A 27,900-nucleotide genomic window follows, 5' to 3' on the forward strand; every position below is an offset into this window, starting at 1 on the left:
TATCATTTTTACAGTCAATCAGCTCATGTGACACTCTCCTCATATAGGCTGCTTTTATCTGGCTTTTATTCATTTTTTGACTTTACAACTGCGGGTTTCTATATGCCAACAAGTTAGGTCAAACATGCATATACATCTACAAACTTTGCAATCACTTTGTACAACTTTGCGTTCACTTTGAACAACTTTTACGGTAATTTAACAGCTAAAACACACTATGTGCCGACCGCATCAACAACTTGTTCTTTGAAAATAATAGGGAAAATCGAAAACTTTCCATGAATTTGAAAAAAAATACATAAATTTCAATGTCGTTCTACTATAAATAATTGACATTACAGTAAAAATGATGCACGAACGTTACCTCATATCTTTGACATGTATGTGATGGAACCAACCAAAAATTTACTCCAGCTGGTTTACTCAGGTAGTCTCCCATGCAAGTACTAACCATGCCCGAATCAGCTTAACTTTAGACATTGTTCGATCACCTACCCACACTATTGTTTAAGTACTTCGAAATTTACCTGAATTGATGGCTATTTAATGTTTGAAACTGTTTTAAAATTGATAGCGTTTGCACAGGTTACTTCTTGAATTGACCTATGACCTCTACATGCTTCGAGTAACACTACGCTATTATAACAGCATTTTACGAAATATGTATTCTTGTTTTCGAAATTTCAAATATAGGACCCGTCAGTATAATATCATATGTAACATTCCCAATCGAATCTACCAACTTTGCAATCGGTTTTCACAACTTTGTAAGCTGTTTGTATTCGAATTGTCGGTTCACAGTGGCGATAATCTGTTTCTATATAGGACATTTTCTATACATTTACTTAATGTTTTGAAAATTTTACTGCGGGGTTGTCGTGCCAATGACTTAGGTTAAATATACAAGCAGCCACGCCAACGTTTCGAACGCTTTTACCAACTGTGCACTCTGTTTTCTATCATTTTTACAGTCAATCAGCTCATGTGACACTCTGCTCATATAGGCTGCTTTTATCTGACTTTTATTCATTTTTTGACTTTACAACTGCGGGTTTCTATATGCCAACAAGTTAGGTCAAACATGCATATACATCTACAAACTTTGCAATCACTTTGTACAACTTTGCGTTCACTTTGAACAACTTTTTACGGTAATTTAACAGCTAAAACGCACTATGTGCCGACCGCATCAACAACTTGTTCTTTGAAAATAATAGGGAAAATCGAAAACTTTCCATGAATTTGAAAAAAAATACATAAATTTCAATGTCTTTCTACTATAAATAATTGACATTACAGTAAAAATGATGCACGAACGTTACCTCATATCTTTGACATGTATGTGATGGAACCAACCAAAAATTTACTCCAGCTGGTTTACTCAGGTAGTCTCCCATGCAAGTACTAACCATGCCCGAATCAGCTTAACTTTAGACATTGTTCGATCACCTACCCACACTATTGTTTAAGTAATTTGAAATTTACCTGAATTGATGGCTATTTAATGTTTGAAACTGTTTTAAAATTGATAGCGTTTGCACAGGTTACTTCTTGAATTGACCTATGACCTCTACATGCTTCGAGTAACACTACGCTATTTTAACAGCATTTTACGAAATATGTATTCTTGTTTTCGAAATTTCAAATATAGGACCCGTCAGTATAATATCATATGTAACATTCCCAATCGAATCTACCAACTTTGCAATCGGTTTTCACAACTTTGTAAGCTGTTTGTATTCGAATTGTCGGTTCCCAGTGGCGATAATCTGTTTCTATATAGGACATTTTCTATACATTTACTTAATGTTTTGAAAATTTTACTGCGGGGTTGTCGTGCCAATGACTTAGGTTAAATATACAAGCAGCCACGCCAACGTTTCGAACGCTTTTACCAACTGTGCACTCTGTTTTCTGTCATTTTTACAGTCAATCAGCTCATGTGACACTCTCCTCATATAGGCTGCTTTTATTTGGCTTTTATTCATTTTTTGACTTTACAACTGCGGGTTTCTATATGCCAACAAGTTAGGTCAAACATGCAATTACATCTACAAACTTTGCAATCACTTTGTACAACTTTGCGTTCACTTTGAACAACTTTTACGGTAATTTAACAGCTAAAACACACTATGTGCCGACCGCATCAACAACTTGTTCTTTGAAAATAATAGGGAAAATCGAAAACTTTCCATGAATTTGAAAAAAAATACATAAATTTCAATGTCGTTCTACTATAAATAATTGACATTACAGTAAAAATGATGCACGAACGTTACCTCATATCTTTGACATGTATGTGATGGAACCAACCAAAAATTTACTCCAGCTGGTTTACTCAGGTAGTCTCCCATGCAAGTACTAACCATGCCCGAATCAGCTTAACTTTAGACATTGTTCGATCACCTACCCACACTATTGTTTAAGTACTTCGAAATTTACCTGAATTGATGGCTATTTAATGTTTGAAACTGTTTTAAAATTGATAGCGTTTGCACAGGTTACTTCTTGAATTGACCTATGACCTCTACATGCTTCGAGTAACACTACGCTATTATAACAGCATTTTACGAAATATGTATTCTTGTTTTCGAAATTTCAAATATAGGACCCGTCAGTATAATATCATATGTAACATTCCCAATCGAATCTACCAACTTTGCAATCGGTTTTCACAACTTTGTAAGCTGTTTGTATTCGAATTGTCGGTTCCCAGTGGCGATAATCTGTTTCTATATAGGACATTTTCTATACATTTACTTAATGTTTTGAAAATTTTACTGCGGGGTTGTCGTGCCAATGACTTAGGTTAAATATACAAGCAGCCACGCCAACGTTTCGAACGCTTTTACCAACTGTGCACTCTGTTTTCTATCATTTTTACAGTCAATCAGCTCATGTGACACTCTGCTCATATAGGCTGCTTTTATCTGACTTTTATTCATTTTTTGACTTTACAACTGCGGGTTTCTATATGCCAACAAGTTAGGTCAAACATGCATATACATCTACAAACTTTGCAATCACTTTGTACAACTTTGCGTTCACTTTGAACAACTTTTTACGGTAATTTAACAGCTAAAACGCACTATGTGCCGACCGCATCAACAACTTGTTCTTTGAAAATAATAGGGAAAATCGAAAACTTTCCATGAATTTGAAAAAAAATACATAAATTTCAATGTCTTTCTACTATAAATAATTGACATTACAGTAAAAATGATGCACGAACGTTACCTCATATCTTTGACATGTATGTGATGGAACCAACCAAAAATTTACTCCAGCTGGTTTACTCAGGTAGTCTCCCATGCAAGTACTAACCATGCCCGAATCAGCTTAACTTTAGACATTGTTCGATCACCTACCCACACTATTGTTTAAGTAATTTGAAATTTACCTGAATTGATGGCTATTTAATGTTTGAAACTGTTTTAAAATTGATAGCGTTTGCACAGGTTACTTCTTGAATTGACCTATGACCTCTACATGCTTCGAGTAACACTACGCTATTTTAACAGCATTTTACGAAATATGTATTCTTGTTTTCGAAATTTCAAATATAGGACCCGTCAGTATAATATCATATGTAACATTCCCAATCGAATCTACCAACTTTGCAATCGGTTTTCACAACTTTGTAAGCTGTTTGTATTCGAATTGTCGGTTCCCAGTGGCGATAATCTGTTTCTATATAGGACATTTTCTATACATTTACTTAATGTTTTGAAAATTTACTGCGGGGTTGTCGTGCCAATGACTTAGGTTAAATATACAAGCAGCCACGCCAACGTTTCGAACGCTTTTACCAACTGTGCACTCTGTTTTCTGTCATTTTTACAGTCAATCAGCTCATGTGACACTCTCCTCATATAGGCTGCTTTTATTTGGCTTTTATTCATTTTTTGACTTTACAACTGCGGGTTTCTATATGCCAACAAGTTAGGTCAAACATGCAATTACATCTACAAACTTTGCAATCACTTTGTACAACTTTGCGTTCACTTTGAACAACTTTTACGGTAATTTAACAGCTAAAACACACTATGTGCCGACCGCATCAACAACTTGTTCTTTGAAAATAATAGGGAAAATCGAAAACTTTCCATGAATTTGAAAAAAAATACATAAATTTCAATGTCTTTTTACTATAAATAATTGACATTACAGTAAAAATGATGCACGAACGTTACCTCATATCTTTGACATGTATGTGATGGAACCAACCAAAAATTTACTCCAGCTGGTTTACTCAGGTAGTCTCCCATGCAAGTACTAACCATGCCCGAATCAGCTTAACTTTAGACATTGTTCGATCACCTACCCACACTAATGTTTAAGTAATTTGAAATTTACCTGAATTGATGGCTATTTAATGTTTGAAACTGTTTTAAAATTGATAGCGTTTGCACAGGTTACTTCTTGAATTGACCTATGACCTCTACATGCTTCGAGTAACACTACGCTATTTTAACAGCATTTTACGAAATATGTATTCTTGTTTTCGAAATTTCAAATATAGGACCCGTCAGTATAATATCATATGTAACATTCCCAATCGAATCTACCAACTTTGCAATCGGTTTTCACAACTTTGTAAGCTGTTTGTATTCGAATTGTCGGTTCCCAGTGGCGATAATCTGTTTCTATATAGGACATTTTCTATACATTTACTTAATGTTTTGAAAATTTTACTGCGGGGTTGTCGTGCCAATGACTTAGGTTAAATATACAAGCAGCCACGCCAACGTTTCGAACGCTTTTACCAACTGTGCACTCTGTTTTCTGTCATTTTTACAGTCAATCAGCTCATGTGACACTCTCCTCATATAGGCTGCTTTTATTTGGCTTTTATTCATTTTTTGACTTTACAACTGCGGGTTTCTATATGCCAACAAGTTAGGTCAAACATGCAATTACATCTACAAACTTTGCAATCACTTTGTACAACTTTGCGTTCACTTTGAACAACTTTTACGGTAATTTAACAGCTAAAACACACTATGTGCCGACCGCATCAACAACTTGTTCTTTGAAAATAATAGGGAAAATCGAAAACTTTCCATGAATTTGAAAAAAAATACATAAATTTCAATGTCTTTCTACTATAAATAATTGACATTACAGTAAAAATGATGCACGAACGTTACCTCATATCTTTGACATGTATGTGATGGAACCAACCAAAAATTTACTCCAGCTGGTTTACTCAGGTAGTCTCCCATGCAAGTTCTAACCATGCCCGAATCAGCTTAACTTTAGACATTGTTCGATCACCTACCCACACTATTGTTTAAGTAATTTGAAATTTACCTGAATTGATGGCTATTTAATGTTTGAAACTGTTTTAAAATTGATAGCGTTTGCACAGGTTACTTCTTGAATTGACCTATGACCTCTACATGCTTCGAGTAACACTACGCTATTTTAACAGCATTTTACGAAATATGTATTCTTGTTTTCGAAATTTCAAATATAGGACCCGTCAGTATATTATCATATGTAACATTCCCAATCGAATCTACCAACTTTGCAATCGGTTTTCACAACTTTGTAAGCTGTTTGTATTCGAAATGTCGGTTCCCAGTGGCGATAATCTGTTTCTATATAGGACATTTTCTATACATTTACTTAATGTTTTGAAAATTTTACTGCGGGGTTGTCGTGCCAATGACTTAGGTTAAATATACAAGCAGCCACGCCAACGTTTCGAACGCTTTTACCAACTGTGCACTCTGTTTTCTATCATTTTTACAGTCAATCAGCTCATGTGACACTCTCCTCATATAGGCTGCTTTTATCTGGCTTTTATTCATTTTTTGACTTTACAACTGCGGGTTTCTATATGCCAACAAGTTAGGTCAAACATGCATATACATCTACAAACTTTGCAATCACTTTGTACAACTTTGCGTTCACTTTGAACAACTTTTACGGTAATTTAACAGCTAAAACACACTATGTGCCGACCGCATCAACAACTTGTTCTTTGAAAATAATAGGGAAAATCGAAAACTTTCCATGAATTTGAAAAAAAATACATAAATTTCAATGTCTTTCTACTATAAATAATTGACATTACAGTAAAAATGATGCACGAACGTTACCTCATATCTTTGACATGTATGTGATGGAACCAACCAAAAATTTACTCCAGCTGGTTTACTCAGGTAGTCTCCCATGCAAGTACTAACCATGCCCGAATCAGCTTAACTTTAGACATTGTTCGATCACCTACCCACACTATTGTTTAAGTACTTTGAAAATTACCTGAATTGATGGCTATTTAATGTTTGAAACTGTTTTAAAATTGATAGCGTTTGCACAGGTTACTTCTTGAATTGACCTATGACCTCTACATGCTTCGAGTAACACTACGCTATTATAACAGCATTTTACGAAATATGTATTCTTGTTTTCGAAATTTCAAATATAGGACCCGTCAGTATAATATCATATGTAACATTCCCAATCGAATCTACCAACTTTGCAATCGGTTTTCACAACTTTGTAAGCTGTTTGTATTCGAATTGTCGGTTCCCAGTGGCGATAATCTGTTTCTATATAGGACATTTTCTATACATTTACTTAATGTTTTGAAAATTTTACTGCGGGGTTGTCGTGCCAATGACTTAGGTTAAATATACAAGCAGCCACGCCAACGTTTTGAACGCTTTTACCAACTGTGCACTCTGTTTTCTATCATTTTTACAGTCAATCAGCTCATGTGACACTCTGCTCATATAGGCTGCTTTTATCTGACTTTTATTCATTTTTTGACTTTACAACTGCGGGTTTCTATATGCCAACAAGTTAGGTCAAACATGCATATACATCTACAAACTTTGCAATCACTTTGTACAACTTTGCGTTCACTTTGAACAACTTTTTACGGTAATTTAACAGCTAAAACGCACTATGTGCCGACCGCATCAACAACTTGTTCTTTGAAAATAATAGGGAAAATCGAAAACTTTCCATGAATTTGAAAAAAAATACATAAATTTCAATGTCTTTCTACTATAAATAATTGACATTACAGTAAAAATGATGCACGAACGTTACCTCATATCTTTGACATGTATGTGATGGAACCAACCAAAAATTTACTCCAGCTGGTTTACTCAGGTAGTCTCCCATGCAAGTACTAACCATGCCCGAATCAGCTTAACTTTAGACATTGTTCAATCACCTACCCACACTATTGTTTAAGTAATTTGAAATTTACCTGAATTGATGGCTATTTAATGTTTGAAACTGTTTTAAAATTGATAGCGTTTGCACAGGTTACTTCTTGAATTGACCTATGACCTCTACATGCTTCGAGTAACACTACGCTATTATAACAGCATTTTACGAAATATGTATTCTTGTTTTCGAAATTTCAAATATAGGACCCGTCAGTATAATATCATATGTAACATTCCCAATCGAATCTACCAACTTTGCAATCGGTTTTCACAACTTTGTAAGCTGTTTGTATTCGAATTGTCGGTTCCCAGTGGCGATAATCTGTTTCTATATAGGACATTTTCTATACATCTACTTAATGTTTTGAAAATTTAACTGCGGGGTTGTCGTGCCAATGACGTAGGTTTAATATACAAGCAGCCACGCCAACGTTTCGAACGCTTTTACCAACTGTGCACTCGGTTTTCTGTCATTTTTACAGTCAATCAGCTCATGTGACACTCTCCTCATATAGGCTGCTTTTATTTGGCTTTTATTCATTTTTTGACTTTACAACTGCGGGTTTCTATATGCCAACAAGTTAGGTCAAACATGCAATTACATCTACAAACTTTGCAATCACTTTGTACAACTTTGCGTTCACTTTGAACAACTTTTACGGTAATTTAACAGCTAAAACACACTATGTGCCGACCGCATCAACAACTTGTTCTTTGAAAATAATAGGGAAAATCGAAAACTTTCCATGAATTTGAAAAAAAATACATAAATTTCAATGTCTTTCTACTATAAATAATTGACATTACAGTAAAAATGATGCACGAACGTTACCTCATATCTTTGACATGTATGTGATGGAACCAACCAAAAATTTACTCCAGCTGGTTTACTCAGGTAGTCTCCCATGCAAGTACTAACCATGCCCGAATCAGCTTAACTTTAGACATTGTTCGATCACCTACCCACACTATTGTTTAAGTAATTTGAAATTTACCTGAATTGATGGCTATTTAATGTTTGAAACTGTTTTAAAATTGATAGCGTTTGCACAGGTTACTTCTTGAATTGACCTATGACCTCTACATGCTTCGAGTAACACTACGCTATTTTAACAGCATTTTACGAAATATGTATTCTTGTTTTCGAAATTTCAAATATAGGACCCGTCAGTATATTATCATATGTAACATTCCCAATCGAATCTACCAACTTTGCAATCGGTTTTCACAACTTTGTAAGCTGTTTGTATTCGAAATGTCGGTTCCCAGTGGCGATAATCTGTTTCTATATAGGACATTTTCTATACATTTACTTAATGTTTTGAAAATTTTACTGCGGGGTTGTCGTGCCAATGACTTAGGTTAAATATACAAGCAGCCACGCCAACGTTTCGAACGCTTTTACCAACTGTGCACTCTGTTTTCTATCATTTTTACAGTCAATCAGCTCATGTGACACTCTCCTCATATAGGCTGCTTTTATCTGGCTTTTATTCATTTTTTGACTTTACAACTGCGGGTTTCTATATGCCAACAAGTTAGGTCAAACATGCATATACATCTACAAACTTTGCAATCACTTTGTACAACTTTGCGTTCACTTTGAACAACTTTTACGGTAATTTAACAGCTAAAACACACTATGTGCCGACCGCATCAACAACTTGTTCTTTGAAAATAATAGGGAAAATCGAAAACTTTCCATGAATTTGAAAAAAAAATACATAAATTTCAATGTCTTTCTACTATAAATAATTGACATTACAGTAAAAATGATGCACGAACGTTACCTCATATCTTTGACATGTATGTGATGGAACCAACCAAAAATTTACTCCAGCTGGTTTACTCAGGTAGTCTCCCATGCAAGTACTAACCATGCCCGAATCAGCTTAACTTTAGACATTGTTCGATCACCTACCCACACTATTGTTTAAGTACTTTGAAAATTACCTGAATTGATGGCTATTTAATGTTTGAAACTGTTTTAAAATTGATAGCGTTTGCACAGGTTACTTCTTGAATTGACCTATGACCTCTACATGCTTCGAGTAACACTACGCTATTATAACAGCATTTTACGAAATATGTATTCTTGTTTTCGAAATTTCAAATATAGGACCCGTCAGTATAATATCATATGTAACATTCCCAATCGAATCTACCAACTTTGCAATCGGTTTTCACAACTTTGTAAGCTGTTTGTATTCGAATTGTCGGTTCCCAGTGGCGATAATCTGTTTCTATATAGGACATTTTCTATACATTTACTTAATGTTTTGAAAATTTTACTGCGGGGTTGTCGTGCCAATGACTTAGGTTAAATATACAAGCAGCCACGCCAACGTTTTGAACGCTTTTACCAACTGTGCACTCTGTTTTCTATCATTTTTACAGTCAATCAGCTCATGTGACACTCTGCTCATATAGGCTGCTTTTATCTGACTTTTATTCATTTTTTGACTTTACAACTGCGGGTTTCTATATGCCAACAAGTTAGGTCAAACATGCATATACATCTACAAACTTTGCAATCACTTTGTACAACTTTGCGTTCACTTTGAACAACTTTTTACGGTAATTTAACAGCTAAAACGCACTATGTGCCGACCGCATCAACAACTTGTTCTTTGAAAATAATAGGGAAAATCGAAAACTTTCCATGAATTTGAAAAAAAATACATAAATTTCAATGTCTTTCTACTATAAATAATTGACATTACAGTAAAAATGATGCACGAACGTTACCTCATATCTTTGACATGTATGTGATGGAACCAACCAAAAATTTACTCCAGCTGGTTTACTCAGGTAGTCTCCCATGCAAGTACTAACCATGCCCGAATCAGCTTAACTTTAGACATTGTTCGATCACCTACCCAAACTATTGTTTAAGTAATTTGAAATTTACCTGAATTGATGGCTATTTAATGTTTGAAACTGTTTTAAAATTGATAGCGTTTGCACAGGTTACTTCTTGAATTGACCTATGACCTCTACATGCTTCGAGTAACACTACGCTATTATAACAGCATTTTACGAAATATGTATTCTTGTTTTCGAAATTTCAAATATAGGACCCGTCAGTATAATATCATATGTAACATTCCCAATCGAATCTACCAACTTTGCAATCGGTTTTCACAACTTTGTAAGCTGTTTGTATTCGAATTGTCGGTTCCCAGTGGCGATAATCTGTTTCTATATAGGACATTTTCTATACATTTACTTAATGTTTTGAAAATTTTACTGCGGGGTTGTCGTGCCAATGACTTAGGTTAAATATACAAGCAGCCACGCCAACGTTTCGAACGCTTTTACCAACTGTGCACTCTGTTTTCTATCATTTTTACAGTCAATCAGCTCATGTGACACTCTGCTCATATAGGCTGCTTTTATCTGACTTTTATTCATTTTTTGACTTTACAACTGCGGGTTTCTATATGCCAACAAGTTAGGTCAAACATGCATATACATCTACAAACTTTGCAATCACTTTGTACAACTTTGCGTTCACTTTGAACAACTTTTTACGGTAATTTAACAGCTAAAACGCACTATGTGCCGACCGCATCAACAACTTGTTCTTTGAAAATAATAGGGAAAATCGAAAACTTTCCATGAATTTGAAAAAAAATACATAAATTTCAATGTCTTTCTACTATAAATAATTGACATTACAGTAAAAATGATGCACGAACGTTACCTCATATCTTTGACATGTATGTGATGGAACCAACCAAAAATTTACTCCAGCTGGTTTACTCAGGTAGTCTCCCATGCAAGTACTAACCATGCCCGAATCAGCTTAACTTTAGACATTGTTCGATCACCTACCCACACTATTGTTTAAGTAATTTGAAATTTACCTGAATTGATGGCTATTTAATGTTTGAAACTGTTTTAAAATTGATAGCGTTTGCACAGGTTACTTCTTGAATTGACCTATGACCTCTACATGCTTCGAGTAACACTACGCTATTTTAACAGCATTTTACGAAATATGTATTCTTGTTTTCGAAATTTCAAATATAGGACCCGTCAGTATAATATCATATGTAACATTCCCAATCGAATCTACCAACTTTGCAATCGGTTTTCACAACTTTGTAAGCTGTTTGTATTCGAATTGTCGGTTCCCAGTGGCGATAATCTGTTTCTATATAGGACATTTTCTATACATTTACTTAATGTTTTGAAAATTTTACTGCGGGGTTGTCGTGCCAATGACTTAGGTTAAATATACAAGCAGCCACGCCAACGTTTCGAACGCTTTTACCAACTGTGCACTCTGTTTTCTGTCATTTTTACAGTCAATCAGCTCATGTGACACTCTCCTCATATAGGCTGCTTTTATTTGGCTTTTATTCATTTTTTGACTTTACAACTGCGGGTTTCTATATGCCAACAAGTTAGGTCAAACATGCAATTACATCTACAAACTTTGCAATCACTTTGTACAACTTTGCGTTCACTTTGAACAACTTTTACGGTAATTTAACAGCTAAAACACACTATGTGCCGACCGCATCAACAACTTGTTCTTTGAAAATAATAGGGAAAATCGAAAACTTTCCATGAATTTGAAAAAAAATACATAAATTTCAATGTCTTTCTACTATAAATAATTGACATTACAGTAAAAATGATGCACGAACGTTACCTCATATCTTTGACATGTATGTGATGGAACCAACCAAAAATTTACTCCAGCTGGTTTACTCAGGTAGTCTCCCATGCAAGTACTAACCATGCCCGAATCAGCTTAACTTTAGACATTGTTCGATCACCTACCCACACTATTGTTTAAGTAATTTGAAATTTACCTGAATTGATGGCTATTTAATGTTTGAAACTGTTTTAAAATTGATAGCGTTTGCACAGGTTACTTCTTGAATTGACCTATGACCTCTACATGCTTCGAGTAACACTACGCTATTTTAACAGCATTTTACGAAATATGTATTCTTGTTTTCGAAATTTCAAATATAGGACCCGTCAGTATAATATCATATGTAACATTCCCAATCGAATCTACCAACTTTGCAATCGGTTTTCACAACTTTGTAAGCTGTTTGTATTCGAATTGTCGGTTCCCAGTGGCGATAATCTGTTTCTATATAGGACATTTTCTATACATTTACTTAATGTTTTGAAAATTTTACTGCGGGGTTGTCGTGCCAATGACTTAGGTTAAATATACAAGCAGCCACGCCAACGTTTCGAACGCTTTTACCAACTGTGCACTCTGTTTTCTGTCATTTTTACAGTCAATCAGCTCATGTGACACTCTCCTCATATAGGCTGCTTTTATTTGGCTTTTATTCATTTTTTGACTTTACAACTGCGGGTTTCTATATGCCAACAAGTTAGGTCAAACATGCAATTACATCTACAAACTTTGCAATCACTTTGTACAACTTTGCGTTCACTTTGAACAACTTTTTACGGTAATTTAACAGCTAAAACGCACTATGTGCCGACCGCATCAACAACTTGTTCTTTGAAAATAATAGGGAAAATCGAAAACTTTCCATGAATTTGAAAAAAAATACATAAATTTCAATGTCTTTCTACTATAAATAATTGACATTACAGTAAAAATGATGCACGAACGTTACCTCATATCTTTGACATGTATGTGATGGAACCAACCAAAAATTTACTCCAGCTGGTTTACTCAGGTAGTCTCCCATGCAAGTACTAACCATGCCCGAATTAGCTTAACTTTAGACATTGTTCGATCACCTACCCACACTATTGTTTAAGTAATTTGAAATTTACCTGAATTGATGGCTATTTAATGTTTGAAACTGTTTTAAAATTGATAGCGTTTGCACAGGTTACTTCTTGAATTGACCTATGACCTCTACATGCTTCGAGTAACACTACGCTATTTTAACAGCATTTTACGAAATATGTATTCTTGTTTTCGAAATTTCAAATATAGGACCCGTCAGTATAATATCATATGTAACATTCCCAATCGAATCTACCAACTTTGCAATCGGTTTTCACAACTTTGTAAGCTGTTTGTATTCGAATTGTCGGTTCCCAGTGGCGATAATCTGTTTCTATATAGGACATTTTCTATACATTTACTTAATGTTTTGAAAATTTTACTGCGGGGTTGTCGTGCCAATGACTTAGGTTAAATATACAAGCAGCCACGCCAACGTTTCGAACGCTTTTACCAACTGTGCACTCTGTTTTCTGTCATTTTTACAGTCAATCAGCTCATGTGACACTCTCCTCATATAGGCTGCTTTTATTTGGCTTTTATTCATTTTTTGACTTTACAACTGCGGGTTTCTATATGCCAACAAGTTAGGTCAAACATGCAATTACATCTACAAACTTTGCAATCACTTTGTACAACTTTGCGTTCACTTTGAACAACTTTTACGGTAATTTAACAGCTAAAACACACTATGTGCCGACCGCATCAACAACTTGTTCTTTGAAAATAATAGGGAAAATCGAAAACTTTCCATGAATTTGAAAAAAAATACATAAATTTCAATGTCTTTCTACTATAAATAATTGACATTACAGTAAAAATGATGCACGAACGTTACCTCATATCTTTGACATGTATGTGATGGAACCAACCAAAAATTTACTCCAGCTGGTTTACTCAGGTAGTCTCCCATGCAAGTACTAACCATGCCCGAATCAGCTTAACTTTAGACATTGTTCGATCACCTACCCACACTATTGTTTAAGTAATTTGAAATTTACCTGAATTGATGGCTATTTAATGTTTGAAACTGTTTTAAAATTGATAGCGTTTGCACAGGTTACTTCTTGAATTGACCTATGACCTCTACATGCTTCGAGTAACACTACGCTATTTTAACAGCATTTTACGAAATATGTATTCTTGTTTTCGAAATTTCAAATATAGGACCCGTCAGTATAATATCATATGTAACATTCCCAATCGAATCTACCAACTTTGCAATCGGTTTTCACAACTTTGTAAGCTGTTTGTATTCGAATTGTCGGTTCCCAGTGGCGATAATCTGTTTCTATATAGGACATTTTCTATACATTTACTTAATGTTTTGAAAATTTTACTGCGGGGTTGTCGTGCCAATGACTTAGGTTAAATATACAAGCAGCCACGCCAACGTTTCGAACGCTTTTACCAACTGTGCACTCTGTTTTCTGTCATTTTTACAGTCAATCAGCTCATGTGACACTCTCCTCATATAGGCTGCTTTTATTTGGCTTTTATTCATTTTTTGACTTTACAACTGCGGGTTTCTATATGCCAACAAGTTAGGTCAAACATGCAATTACATCTACAAACTTTGCAATCACTTTGTACAACTTTGCGTTCACTTTGAACAACTTTTACGGTAATTTAACAGCTAAAACACACTATGTGCCGACCGCATCAACAACTTGTTCTTTGAAAATAATAGGGAAAATCGAAAACTTTCCATGAATTTGAAAAAAAATACATAAATTTCAATGTCTTTCTACTATAAATAATTGACATTACAGTAAAAATGATGCACGAACGTTACCTCATATCTTTGACATGTATGTGATGGAACCAACCAAAAATTTACTCCAGCTGGTTTACTCAGGTAGTCTCCCATGCAAGTTCTAAGCATGCCCGAATCAGCTTAACTTTAGACATTGTTCGATCACCTACCCACACTATTGTTTAAGTAATTTGAAATTTACCTGAATTGATGGCTATTTAATGTTTGAAACTGTTTTAAAATTGATAGCGTTTGCACAGGTTACTTCTTGAATTGACCTATGACCTCTACATGCTTCGAGTAACACTACGCTATTTTAACAGCATTTTACGAAATATGTATTCTTGTTTTCGAAATTTCAAATATAGGACCCGTCAGTATATTATCATATGTAACATTCCCAATCGAATCTACCAACTTTGCAATCGGTTTTCACAACTTTGTAAGCTGTTTGTATTCGAAATGTCGGTTCCCAGTGGCGATAATCTGTTTCTATATAGGACATTTTCTATACATTTACTTAATGTTTTGAAAATTTTACTGCGGGGTTGTCGTGCCAATGACTTAGGTTAAATATACAAGCAGCCACGCCAACGTTTCGAACGCTTTTACCAACTGTGCACTCTGTTTTCTGTCATTTTTACAGTCAATCAGCTCATGTGACACTCTCCTCATATAGGCTGCTTTTATTTGGCTTTTATTCATTTTTTGACTTTACAACTGCGGGTTTCTATATGCCAACAAGTTAGGTCAAACATGCAATTACATCTACAAACTTTGCAATCACTTTGTACAACTTTGCGTTCACTTTGAACAACTTTTACGGTAATTTAACAGCTAAAACACACTATGTGCCGACCGCATCAACAACTTGTTCTTTGAAAATAATAGGGAAAATCGAAAACTTTCCATGAATTTGAAAAAAAATACATAAATTTCAATGTCTTTCTACTATAAATAATTGACATTACAGTAAAAATGATGCACGAACGTTACCTCATATCTTTGACATGTATGTGATGGAACCAACCAAAAATTTACTCCAGCTGGTTTACTCAGGTAGTCTCCCATGCAAGTTCTAACCATGCCCGAATCAGCTTAACTTTAGACATTGTTCGATCACCTACCCACACTATTGTTTAAGTAATTTGAAATTTACCTGAATTGATGGCTATTTAATGTTTGAAACTGTTTTAAAATTGATAGCGTTTGCACAGGTTACTTCTTGAATTGACCTATGACCTCTACATGCTTCGAGTAACACTACGCTATTTTAACAGCATTTTACGAAATATGTATTCTTGTTTTCGAAATTTCAAATATAGGACCCGTCAGTATATTATCATATGTAACATTCCCAATCGAATCTACCAACTTTGCAATCGGTTTTCACAACTTTGTAAGCTGTTTGTATTCGAAATGTCGGTTCCCAGTGGCGATAATCTGTTTCTATATAGGACATTTTCTATACATTTACTTAATGTTTTGAAAATTTTACTGCGGGGTTGTCGTGCCAATGACTTAGGTTAAATATACAAGCAGCCACGCCAACGTTTCGAACGCTTTTACCAACTGTGCACTCTGTTTTCTATCATTTTTACAGTCAATCAGCTCATGTGACACTCTCCTCATATAGGCTGCTTTTATCTGGCTTTTATTCATTTTTTGACTTTACAACTGCGGGTTTCTATATGCCAACAAGTTAGGTCAAACATGCATATACATCTACAAACTTTGCAATCACTTTGTACAACTTTGCGTTCACTTTGAACAACTTTTACGGTAATTTAACAGCTAAAACACACTATGTGCCGACCGCATCAACAACTTGTTCTTTGAAAATAATAGGGAAAATCGAAAACTTTCCATGAATTTGAAAAAAAATACATAAATTTCAATGTCTTTCTACTATAAATAATTGACATTACAGTAAAAATGATGCACGAACGTTACCTCATATCTTTGACATGTATGTGATGGAACCAACCAAAAATTTACTCCAGCTGGTTTACTCAGGTAGTCTCCCATGCAAGTACTAACCATGCCCGAATCAGCTTAACTTTAGACATTGTTCGATCACCTACCCACACTATTGTTTAAGTACTTTGAAAATTACCTGAATTGATGGCTATTTAATGTTTGAAACTGTTTTAAAATTGATAGCGTTTGCACAGGTTACTTCTTGAATTGACCTATGACCTCTACATGCTTCGAGTAACACTACGCTATTATAACAGCATTTTACGAAATATGTATTCTTGTTTTCGAAATTTCAAATATAGGACCCGTCAGTATAATATCATATGTAACATTCCCAATCGAATCTACCAACTTTGCAATCGGTTTTCACAACTTTGTAAGCTGTTTGTATTCGAATTGTCGGTTCCCAGTGGCGATAATCTGTTTCTATATAGGACATTTTCTATACATTTACTTAATGTTTTGAAAATTTTACTGCGGGGTTGTCGTGCCAATGACTTAGGTTAAATATACAAGCAGCCACGCTAACGTTTTGAACGCTTTTACCAACTGTGCACTCTGTTTTCTATCATTTTTACAGTCAATCAGCTCATGTGACACTCTGCTCATATAGGCTGCTTTTATCTGACTTTTATTCATTTTTTGACTTTACAACTGCGGGTTTCTATATGCCAACAAGTTAGGTCAAACATGCATATACATCTACAAACTTTGCAATCACTTTGTACAACTTTGCGTTCACTTTGAACAACTTTTTACGGTAATTTAACAGCTAAAACGCACTATGTGCCGACCGCATCAACAACTTGTTCTTTGAAAATAATAGGGAAAATCGAAAACTTTCCATGAATTTGAAAAAAAATACATAAATTTCAATGTCTTTCTACTATAAATAATTGACATTACAGTAAAAATGATGCACGAACGTTACCTCATATTTTTGACATGTATGTGATGGAACCAACCAAAAATTTACTCCAGCTGGTTTACTCAGGTAGTCTCCCATGCAAGTACTAACCATGCCCGAATCAGCTTAACTTTAGACATTGTTCGATCACCTACCCACACTATTGTTTAAGTATTTTGAAATTTACCTGAATTGATGGCTATTTAATGTTTGAAACTGTTTTAAAATTGATAGCGTTTGCACAGGTTACTTCTTGAATTGACCTATGACCTCTACATGCTTCGAGTAACACTACGCTATTTTAACAGCATTTTACGAAATGTGTATTCTTGTTTTCGAAATTTCAAATATAGGACCCGTCAGTATAATATCATATGTAACATTCCCAATCGAATCTACCAACTTTGCAATCGGTTTTCACAACTTTGTAAGCTGTTTGTATTCGAATTGTCGGTTCCCAGATGCGATAATCTGTTTCTATATAGGACATTTTCTATACATTTACTTAATGTTTTGAAAATTTTACTGCGGGGTTGTCGTGCCAATGACTTAGGTTAAATATACAAGCAGCCACGCCAACGTTTCGAACGCTTTTACCAACTGTGCACTCTGTTTTCTATCATTTTTACAGTCAATCAGCTCATGTGACACTCTCCTCATACAGGCTGCTTTTATCTGGCTTTTATTCATTTTTTGACTTTACAACTGCGGGTTTCTATATGCCAACAAGTTAGGTCAAACATGCATATACATCTACAAACTTTGCAATCACTTTGTACAACTTTGCGTTCACTTTGAACAACTTTTACGGTAATTTAACAGCTAAAACACACTATGTGCCGACCGCATCAACAACTTGTTCTTTGAAAATAATAGGGAAAATCGAAAACTTTCCATGAATTTGAAAAAAAATACATAAATTTCAATGTCTTTCTACTATAAATAATTGACATTACAGTAAAAATGATGCACGAACGTTACCTCATATCTTTGACATGTATGTGATGGAACCAACCAAAATTTTACTCCAGCTGGTTTACTCAGGTAGTCTCCCATGCAAGTACTAACCATGCCCGAATCAGCTTAACTTTAGACATTGTTCGATCACCTACCCACACTATTGTTTAAGTAATTTGAAATTTACCTGAATTGATGGCTATTTAATGTTTGAAACTGTTTTAAAATTGATAGCGTTTGCACAGGTTACTTCTTGAATTGACCTATGACCTCTACATGCTTCGAGTAACACTACGCTATTTTAACAGCATTTTACGAAATATGTATTCTTGTTTTCGAAATTTCAAATATAGGACCCGTCAGTATAATATCATATGTAACATTCCCAATCGAATCTACCAACTTTGCAATCGGTTTTCACAACTTTGTAAGCTGTTTGTATTCGAATTGTCGGTTCCCAGTGGCGATAATCTGTTTCTATATAGGACATTTTCTATACATTTACTTAATGTTTTGAAAATTTTACTGCGGGGTTGTCGTGCCAATGACTTAGGTTAAATATACAAGCAGCCACGCCAACGTTTCGAACGCTTTTACCAACTGTGCACTCTGTTTTCTGTCATTTTTACAGTCAATCAGCTCATGTGACACTCTCCTCATATAGGCTGCTTTTATTTGGCTTTTATTCATTTTTTGACTTTACAACTGCGGGTTTCTATATGCCAACAAGTTAGGTCAAACATGCAATTACATCTACAAACTTTGCAATCACTTTGTACAACTTTGCGTTCACTTTGAACAACTTTTACGGTAATTTAACAGCTAAAACACACTATGTGCCGACCGCATCAACAACTTGTTCTTTGAAAATAATAGGGAAAATCGAAAACTTTCCATGAATTTGAAAAAAAATACATAAATTTCAATGTCTTTCTACTATAAATAATTGACATTACAGTAAAAATGATGCACGAACGTTACCTCATATCTTTGACATGTATGTGATGGAACCAACCAAAAATTTACTCCAGCTGGTTTACTCAGGTAGTCTCCCATGCAAGTACTAACCATGCCCGAATCAGCTTAACTTTAGACATTGTTCGATCACCTACCCACACTATTGTTTAAGTAATTTGAAATTTACCTGAATTGATGGCTATTTAATGTTTGAAACTGTTTTAAAATTGATAGCGTTTGCACAGGTTACTTCTTGAATTGACCTATGACCTCTACATGCTTCGAGTAACACTACGCTATTTTAACAGCATTTTACGAAATATGTATTCTTGTTTTCGAAATTTCAAATATAGGACCCGTCAGTATAATATCATATGTAACATTCCCAATCGAATCTACCAACTTTGCAATCGGTTTTCACAACTTTGTAAGCTGTTTGTATTCGAATTGTCGGTTCCCAGATGCGATAATCTGTTTCTATATAGGACATTTTCTATACATTTACTTAATGTTTTGAAAATTTTACTGCGGGGTTGTCGTGCCAATGACTTAGGTTAAATATACAAGCAGCCACGCCAACGTTTCGAACGCTTTTACCAACTGTGCACTCTGTTTTCTATCATTTTTACAGTCAATCAGCTCATGTGACACTCTCCTCATACAGGCTGCTTTTATCTGGCTTTTATTCATTTTTTGACTTTACAACTGCGGGTTTCTATATGCCAACAAGTTAGGTCAAACATGCATATACATCTACAAACTTTGCAATCACTTTGTACAACTTTGCGTTCACTTTGAACAACTTTTACGGTAATTTAACAGCTAAAACACACTATGTGCCGACCGCATCAACAACTTGTTCTTTGAAAATAATAGGGAAAATCGAAAACTTTCCATGAATTTGAAAAAAAATACATAAATTTCAATGTCTTTCTACTATAAATAATTGACATTACAGTAAAAATGATGCACGAACGTTACCTCATATCTTTGACATGTATGTGATGGAACCAACCAAAATTTTACTCCAGCTGGTTTACTCAGGTAGTCTCCCATGCAAGTACTAACCATGCCCGAATCAGCTTAACTTTAGACATTGTTCGATCACCTACCCACACTATTGTTTAAGTAATTTGAAATTTACCTGAATTGATGGCTATTTAATGTTTGAAACTGTTTTAAAATTGATAGCGTTTGCACAGGTTACTTCTTGAATTGACCTATGACCTCTACATGCTTCGAGTAACACTACGCTATTTTAACAGCATTTTACGAAATATGTATTCTTGTTTTCGAAATTTCAAATATAGGACCCGTCAGTATAATATCATATGTAACATTCCCAATCGAATCTACCAACTTTGCAATCGGTTTTCACAACTTTGTAAGCTGTTTGTATTCGAATTGTCGGTTCCCAGTGGCGATAATCTGTTTCTATATAGGACATTTTCTATACATTTACTTAATGTTTTGAAAATTTTACTGCGGGGTTGTCGTGCCAATGACTTAGGTTAAATATACAAGCAGCCACGCCAACGTTTCGAACGCTTTTACCAACTGTGCACTCTGTTTTCTGTCATTTTTACAGTCAATCAGCTCATGTGACACTCTCCTCATATAGGCTGCTTTTATTTGGCTTTTATTCATTTTTTGACTTTACAACTGCGGGTTTCTATATGCCAACAAGTTAGGTCAAACATGCAATTACATCTACAAACTTTGCAATCACTTTGTACAACTTTGCGTTCACTTTGAACAACTTTTACGGTAATTTAACAGCTAAAACACACTATGTGCCGACCGCATCAACAACTTGTTCTTTGAAAATAATAGGGAAAATCGAAAACTTTCCATGAATTTGAAAAAAAATACATAAATTTCAATGTCTTTCTACTATAAATAATTGACATTACAGTAAAAATGATGCACGAACGTTACCTCATATCTTTGACATGTATGTGATGGAACCAACCAAAAATTTACTCCAGCTGGTTTACTCAGGTAGTCTCCCATGCAAGTACTAACCATGCCCGAATCAGCTTAACTTTAGACATTGTTCGATCACCTACCCACACTATTGTTTAAGTACTTTGAAATTTACCTGAATTGATGGCTATTTAATGTTTGAAACTGTTTTAAAATTGATAGCGTTTGCACAGGTTACTTCTTGAATTGACCTATGACCTCTACATGCTTCGAGTAACACTACGCTATTTTAACAGCATTTTACGAAATATGTATTCTTGTTTTCGAAATTTCAAATATAGGACCCGTCAGTATAATATCATATGTAACATTCCCAATCGAATCTACCAACTTTGCAATCGGTTTTCACAACTTTGTAAGCTGTTTGTATTCGAAATGTCGGTTCCCAGTGGCGATAATCTGTTTCTATATAGGACATTTTCTATACATTTACTTAATGTTTTGAAAATTTTACTGCGGGGTTGTCGTGCCAATCACTTAGGTTAAATATACAAGCAGCCACGCCAACGTTTCGAACGCTTTTACCAACTGTGCACTCTGTTTTCTATCATTTTTACAGTCAATCAGCTCATGTGACACTCTCCTCATATAGGCTGCTTTTATCTGGGTTTTATTCAGTTTTTTGACTTTACAACTGCGGGTTTCTATATGCCAACAAGTTAGGTCAAACATGCATATACATCTACAAACTTTGCAATCACTTTGTACAACTTTGCGTTCACTTTGAACAACTTTTACGGTAATTTAACAGCTAAAACACACTATGTGCCGACCGCATCAACAACTTGTTCTTTGAAAATAATAGGGAAAATCGAAAACTTTCCATGAATTTGAAAAAAAATACATAAATTTCAATGTCTTTCTACTATAAATAATTGACATTACAGTAAAAATGATGCACGAACGTTACCTCATATCTTTGACATGTATGTGATGGAACCAACCAAAAATTTACTCCAGCTGGTTTACTCAGGTAGTCTCCCATGCAAGTACTAACCATGCCCGAATCAGCTTAACTTTAGACATTGTTCGATCACCTACCCACACTATTGTTTAAGTACTTTGAAATTTACCTGAATTGATGGCTATTTAATGTTTGAAACTGTTTTAAAATTGATAGCGTTTGCACAGGTTACTTCTTGAATTGACCTATGACCTCTACATGCTTCGAGTAACACTACGCTATTTTAACAGCATTTTACGAAATATGTATTCTTGTTTTCGAAATTTCAAATATAGGACCCGTCAGTATAATATCATATGTAACATTCCCAATCGAATCTACCAACTTTGTAATCGGTTTTCACAACTTTGTAAGCTGTTTGTATTCGAAATGTCGGTTCCCAGTGGCGATAATCTGTTTCTATATAGGACATTTTCTATACATTTACTTAATGTTTTGAAAATTTTACTGCGGGGTTGTCGTGCCAATGACTTAGGTTAAATATACAAGCAGCCACGCCAACGTTTCGAACGCTTTTACCAACTGTGCACTCTGTTTTCTATCATTTTTACAGTCAATCAGCTCATGTGACACTCTCCTCATATAGGCTGCTTTTATCTGGCTTTTATTCATTTTTTGACTTTACAACTGCGGGTTTCTATATGCCAACAAGTTAGGTCAAACATGCATATACATCTACAAACTTTGCAATCACTTTGTACAACTTTGCGTTCACTTTGAACAACTTTTACGGTAATTTAACAGCTAAAACACACTATGTGCCGACCGCATCAACAACTTGTTCTTTGAAAATAATAGGGAAAATCGAAAACTTTCCATGAATTTGAAAAAAAATACATAAATTTCAATGTCTTTCTACTATAAATAATTGACATTACAGTAAAAATGATGCACGAACGTTACCTCATATCTTTGACATGTATGTGATGGAACCAACCAAAAATTTACTCCAGCTGGTTTACTCAGGTAGTCTCCCATGCAAGTACTAACCATGCCCGAATCAGCTTAACTTTAGACATTGTTCGATCACCTACCCACACTATTGTTTAAGTACTTTGAAATTTACCTGAATTGATGGCTATTTAATGTTTGAAACTGTTTTAAAATTGATAGCGTTTGCACAGGTTACTTCTTGAATTGACCTATGACCTCTACATGCTTCGAGTAACACTACGCTATTTTAACAGCATTTTACGAAATATGTATTCTTGTTTTCGAAATTTCAAATATAGGACCCGTCAGTATAATATCATATGTAACATTCCCAATCGAATCTACCAACTTTGCAATCGGTTTTCACAACTTTGTAAGCTGTTTGTATTCGAAATGTCGGTTCCCAGTGGCGATAATCTGTTTCTATATAGGACATTTTCTATACATTTACTTAATGTTTTGAAAATTTTACTGCGGGGTTGTCGTGCCAATGACTTAGGTTAAATATACAAGCAGCCACGCCAACGTTTCGAACGCTTTTACCAACTGTGCACTCTGTTTTCTATCATTTTTACAGTCAATCAGCTCATGTGACACTCTCCTCATATAGGCTGCTTTTATCTGGCTTTTATTCATTTTTTGACTTTACAACTGCGGGTTTCTATATGCCAACAAGTTAGGTCAAACATGCATATACATCTACAAACTTTGCAATCACTTTGTACAACTTTGCGTTCACTTTGAACAACTTTTACGGTAATTTAACAGCTAAAACACACTATGTGCCGACCGCATCAACAACTTGTTCTTTGAAAATAATAGGGAAAATCGAAAACTTTCCATGAATTTGAAAAAAAATACATAAATTTCAATGTCTTTCTACTATAAATAATTGACATTACAGTAAAAATGATGCACGAACGTTACCTCATATCTTTGACATGTATGTGATGGAACCAACCAAAAATTTACTCCAGCTGGTTTACTCAGGTAGTCTCCCATGCAAGTACTAACCATGCCCGAATCAGCTTAACTTTAGACATTGTTCGATCACCTACCCACACTATTGTTTAAGTACTTTGAAATTTACCTGAATTGATGGCTATTTAATGTTTGAAACTGTTTTAAAATTGATAGCGTTTGCACAGGTTACTTCTTGAATTGACCTATGACCTCTACATGCTTCGAGTAACACTACGCTATTATAACAGCATTTTACGAAATATGTATTCTTGTTTTCGAAATTTCAAATATAGGACCCGTCAGTATAATATCATATGTAACATTCCCAATCGAATCTACCAACTTTGCAATCGGTTTTCACAACTTTGTAAGCTGTTTGTATTCGAAATGTCGGTTCCCAGTGGCGATAATCTGTTTCTATATAGGACATTTTCTATACATTTACTTAATGTTTTGAAAATTTTACTGCGGGGTTGTCGTGCCAATGACTTAGGTTAAATATACGAGCAGACACGCCAACGTTTCGAACGCTTTTACCAACTGTGCACTCTGTTTTCTATCATTTTTACAGTCAATCAGCTCATGTGACACTCTCCTCATATAGGCTGCTTTTATCTGGCTTTTATTCATTTTTTGACTTTACAACTGCGGGTTTCTATATGCCAACAAGTTAGGTCAAACATGCATATACATCTACAAACTTTGCAATCACTTTGTACAACTTTGCGTTCACTTTGAACAACTTTTACGGTAATTTAACAGCTAAAACACACTATGTGCCGACCGCATCAACAACTTGTTCTTTGAAAATAATAGGGAAAATCGAAAACTTTCCATGAATTTGAAAAAAAATACATAAATTTCAATGTCTTTCTACTATAAATAATTGACATTACAGTAAAAATGATGCACGAACGTTACCTCATATCTTTGACATGTATGTGATGGAACCAACCAAAAATTTACTCCAGCTGGTTTACTCAGGTAGTCTCCCATGCAAGTACTAACCATGCCCGAATCAGCTTAACTTTAGACATTGTTCGATCACCTACCCACACTATTGTTTAAGTAATTTGAAATTTACCTGAATTGATGGCTATTTAATGTTTGAAACTGTTTTAAAATTGATAGCGTTTGCACAGGTTACTTCTTGAATTGACCTATGACCTCTACATGCTTCGAGTAACACTACGCTATTTTAACAGCATTTTACGAAATATGTATTCTTGTTTTCGAAATTTCAAATATAGGACCCGTCATATAATATCATATGTAACATTCCCAATCGAATCTACCAACTTTGCAATCGGTTTTCACAACTTTGTAAGCTGTTTGTATTCGAAATGTCGGTTCCCAGTGGCGATAATCTGTTTCTATATAGGACATTTTCTATACATTTACTTAATGTTTTGAAAATTTTACTGCGGGGTTGTCGTGCCAATGACTTAGGTTAAATATACGAGCAGACACGCCAACGTTTCGAACGCTTTTACCAACTGTGCACTCTGTTTTCTATCATTTTTACAGTCAATCAGCTCATGTGACACTCTCCTCATATAGGCTGCTTTTATCTGGCTTTTATTCATTTTTTGACTTTACAACTGCGGGTTTCTATATGCCAACAAGTTAGGTCAAACATGCATATACATCTACAAACTTTGCAATCACTTTGTACAACTTTGCGTTCACTTTGAACAACTTTTACGGTAATTTAACAGCTAAAACACACTATGTGCCGACCGCATCAACAACTTGTTCTTTGAAAATAATAGGGAAAATCGAAAACTTTCCATGAATTTGAAAAAAAATACATAAATTTCAATGTCTTTCTACTATAAATAATTGACATTACAGTAAAAATGATGCACGAACGTTACCTCATATCTTTGACATGTATGTGATGGAACCAACCAAAAATTTACTCCAGCTGGTTTACTCAGGTAGTCTCCCATGCAAGTACTAACCATGCCCGAATCAGCTTAACTTTAGACATTGTTCGATCACCTACCCACACTATTGTTTAAGTACTTTGAAATTTACCTGAATTGATGGCTATTTAATGTTTGAAACTGTTTTAAAATTGATAGCGTTTGCACAGGTTACTTCTTGAATTGACCTATGACCTCTACATGCTTCGAGTAACACTACGCTATTATAACAGCATTTTACGAAATATGTATTCTTGTTTTCGAAATTTCAAATATAGGACCCGTCAGTATAATATCATATGTAACATTCCCAATCGAATCTACCAACTTTGCAATCGGTTTTCACAACTTTGTAAGCTGTTTGTATTCGAAATGTCGGTTCCCAGTGGCGATAATCTGTTTCTATATAGGACATTTTCTATACATTTACTTAATGTTTTGAAAATTTTACTGCGGGGTTGTCGTGCCAATGACTTAGGTTAAATATACGAGCAGACACGCCAACGTTTCGAACGCTTTTACCAACTGTGCACTCTGTTTTCTATCATTTTTACAGTCAATCAGCTCATGTGACACTCTCCTCATATAGGCTGCTTTTATCTGGCTTTTATTCATTTTTTGACTTTACAACTGCGGGTTTCTATATGCCAACAAGTTAGGTCAAACATGCATATACATCTACAAACTTTGCAATCACTTTGTACAACTTTGCGTTCACTTTGAACAACTTTTACGGTAATTTAACAGCTAAAACACACTATGTGCCGACCGCATCAACAACTTGTTCTTTGAAAATAATAGGGAAAATCGAAAACTTTCCATGAATTTGAAAAAAAATACATAAATTTCAATGTCTTTCTACTATAAATAATTGACATTACAGTAAAAATGATGCACGAACGTTACCTCATATCTTTGACATGTATGTGATGGAACCAACCAAAAATTTACTCCAGCTGGTTTACTCAGGTAGTCTCCCATGCAAGTACTAACCATGCCCGAATCAGCTTAACTTTAGACATTGTTCGATCACCTACCCACACTATTGTTTAAGTAATTTGAAATTTACCTGAATTGATGGCTATTTAATGTTTGAAACTGTTTTAAAATTGATAGCGTTTGCACAGGTTACTTCTTGAATTGACCTATGACCTCTACATGCTTCGAGTAACACTACGCTATTTTAACAGCATTTTACGAAATATGTATTCTTGTTTTCGAAATTTCAAATATAGGACCCGTCAGTATAATATCATATGTAACATTCCCAATCGAATCTACCAACTTTGCAATCGGTTTTCACAACTTTGTAAGCTGTTTGTATTCGAAATGTCGGTTCCCAGTGGCGATAATCTGTTTCTATATAGGACATTTTCTATACATTTACTTAATGTTTTGAAAATTTTACTGCGGGGTTGTCGTGCCAATGACTTAGGTTAAATATACGAGCAGACACGCCAACGTTTCGAACGCTTTTACCAACTGTGCACTCTGTTTTCTATCATTTTTACAGTCAATCAGCTCATGTGACACTCTCCTCATATAGGCTGCTTTTATCTGGCTTTTATTCATTTTTTGACTTTACAACTGCGGGTTTCTATATGCCAACAAGTTAGGTCAAACATGCATATACATCTAC

This window comes from Saccoglossus kowalevskii, chromosome 14, assembly GCF_978046115.1.
Source record: "Saccoglossus kowalevskii chromosome 14, keSacKowa6.1, whole genome shotgun sequence".
Classification (NCBI taxonomy): Eukaryota; Metazoa; Hemichordata; class Enteropneusta; family Harrimaniidae; genus Saccoglossus; species Saccoglossus kowalevskii.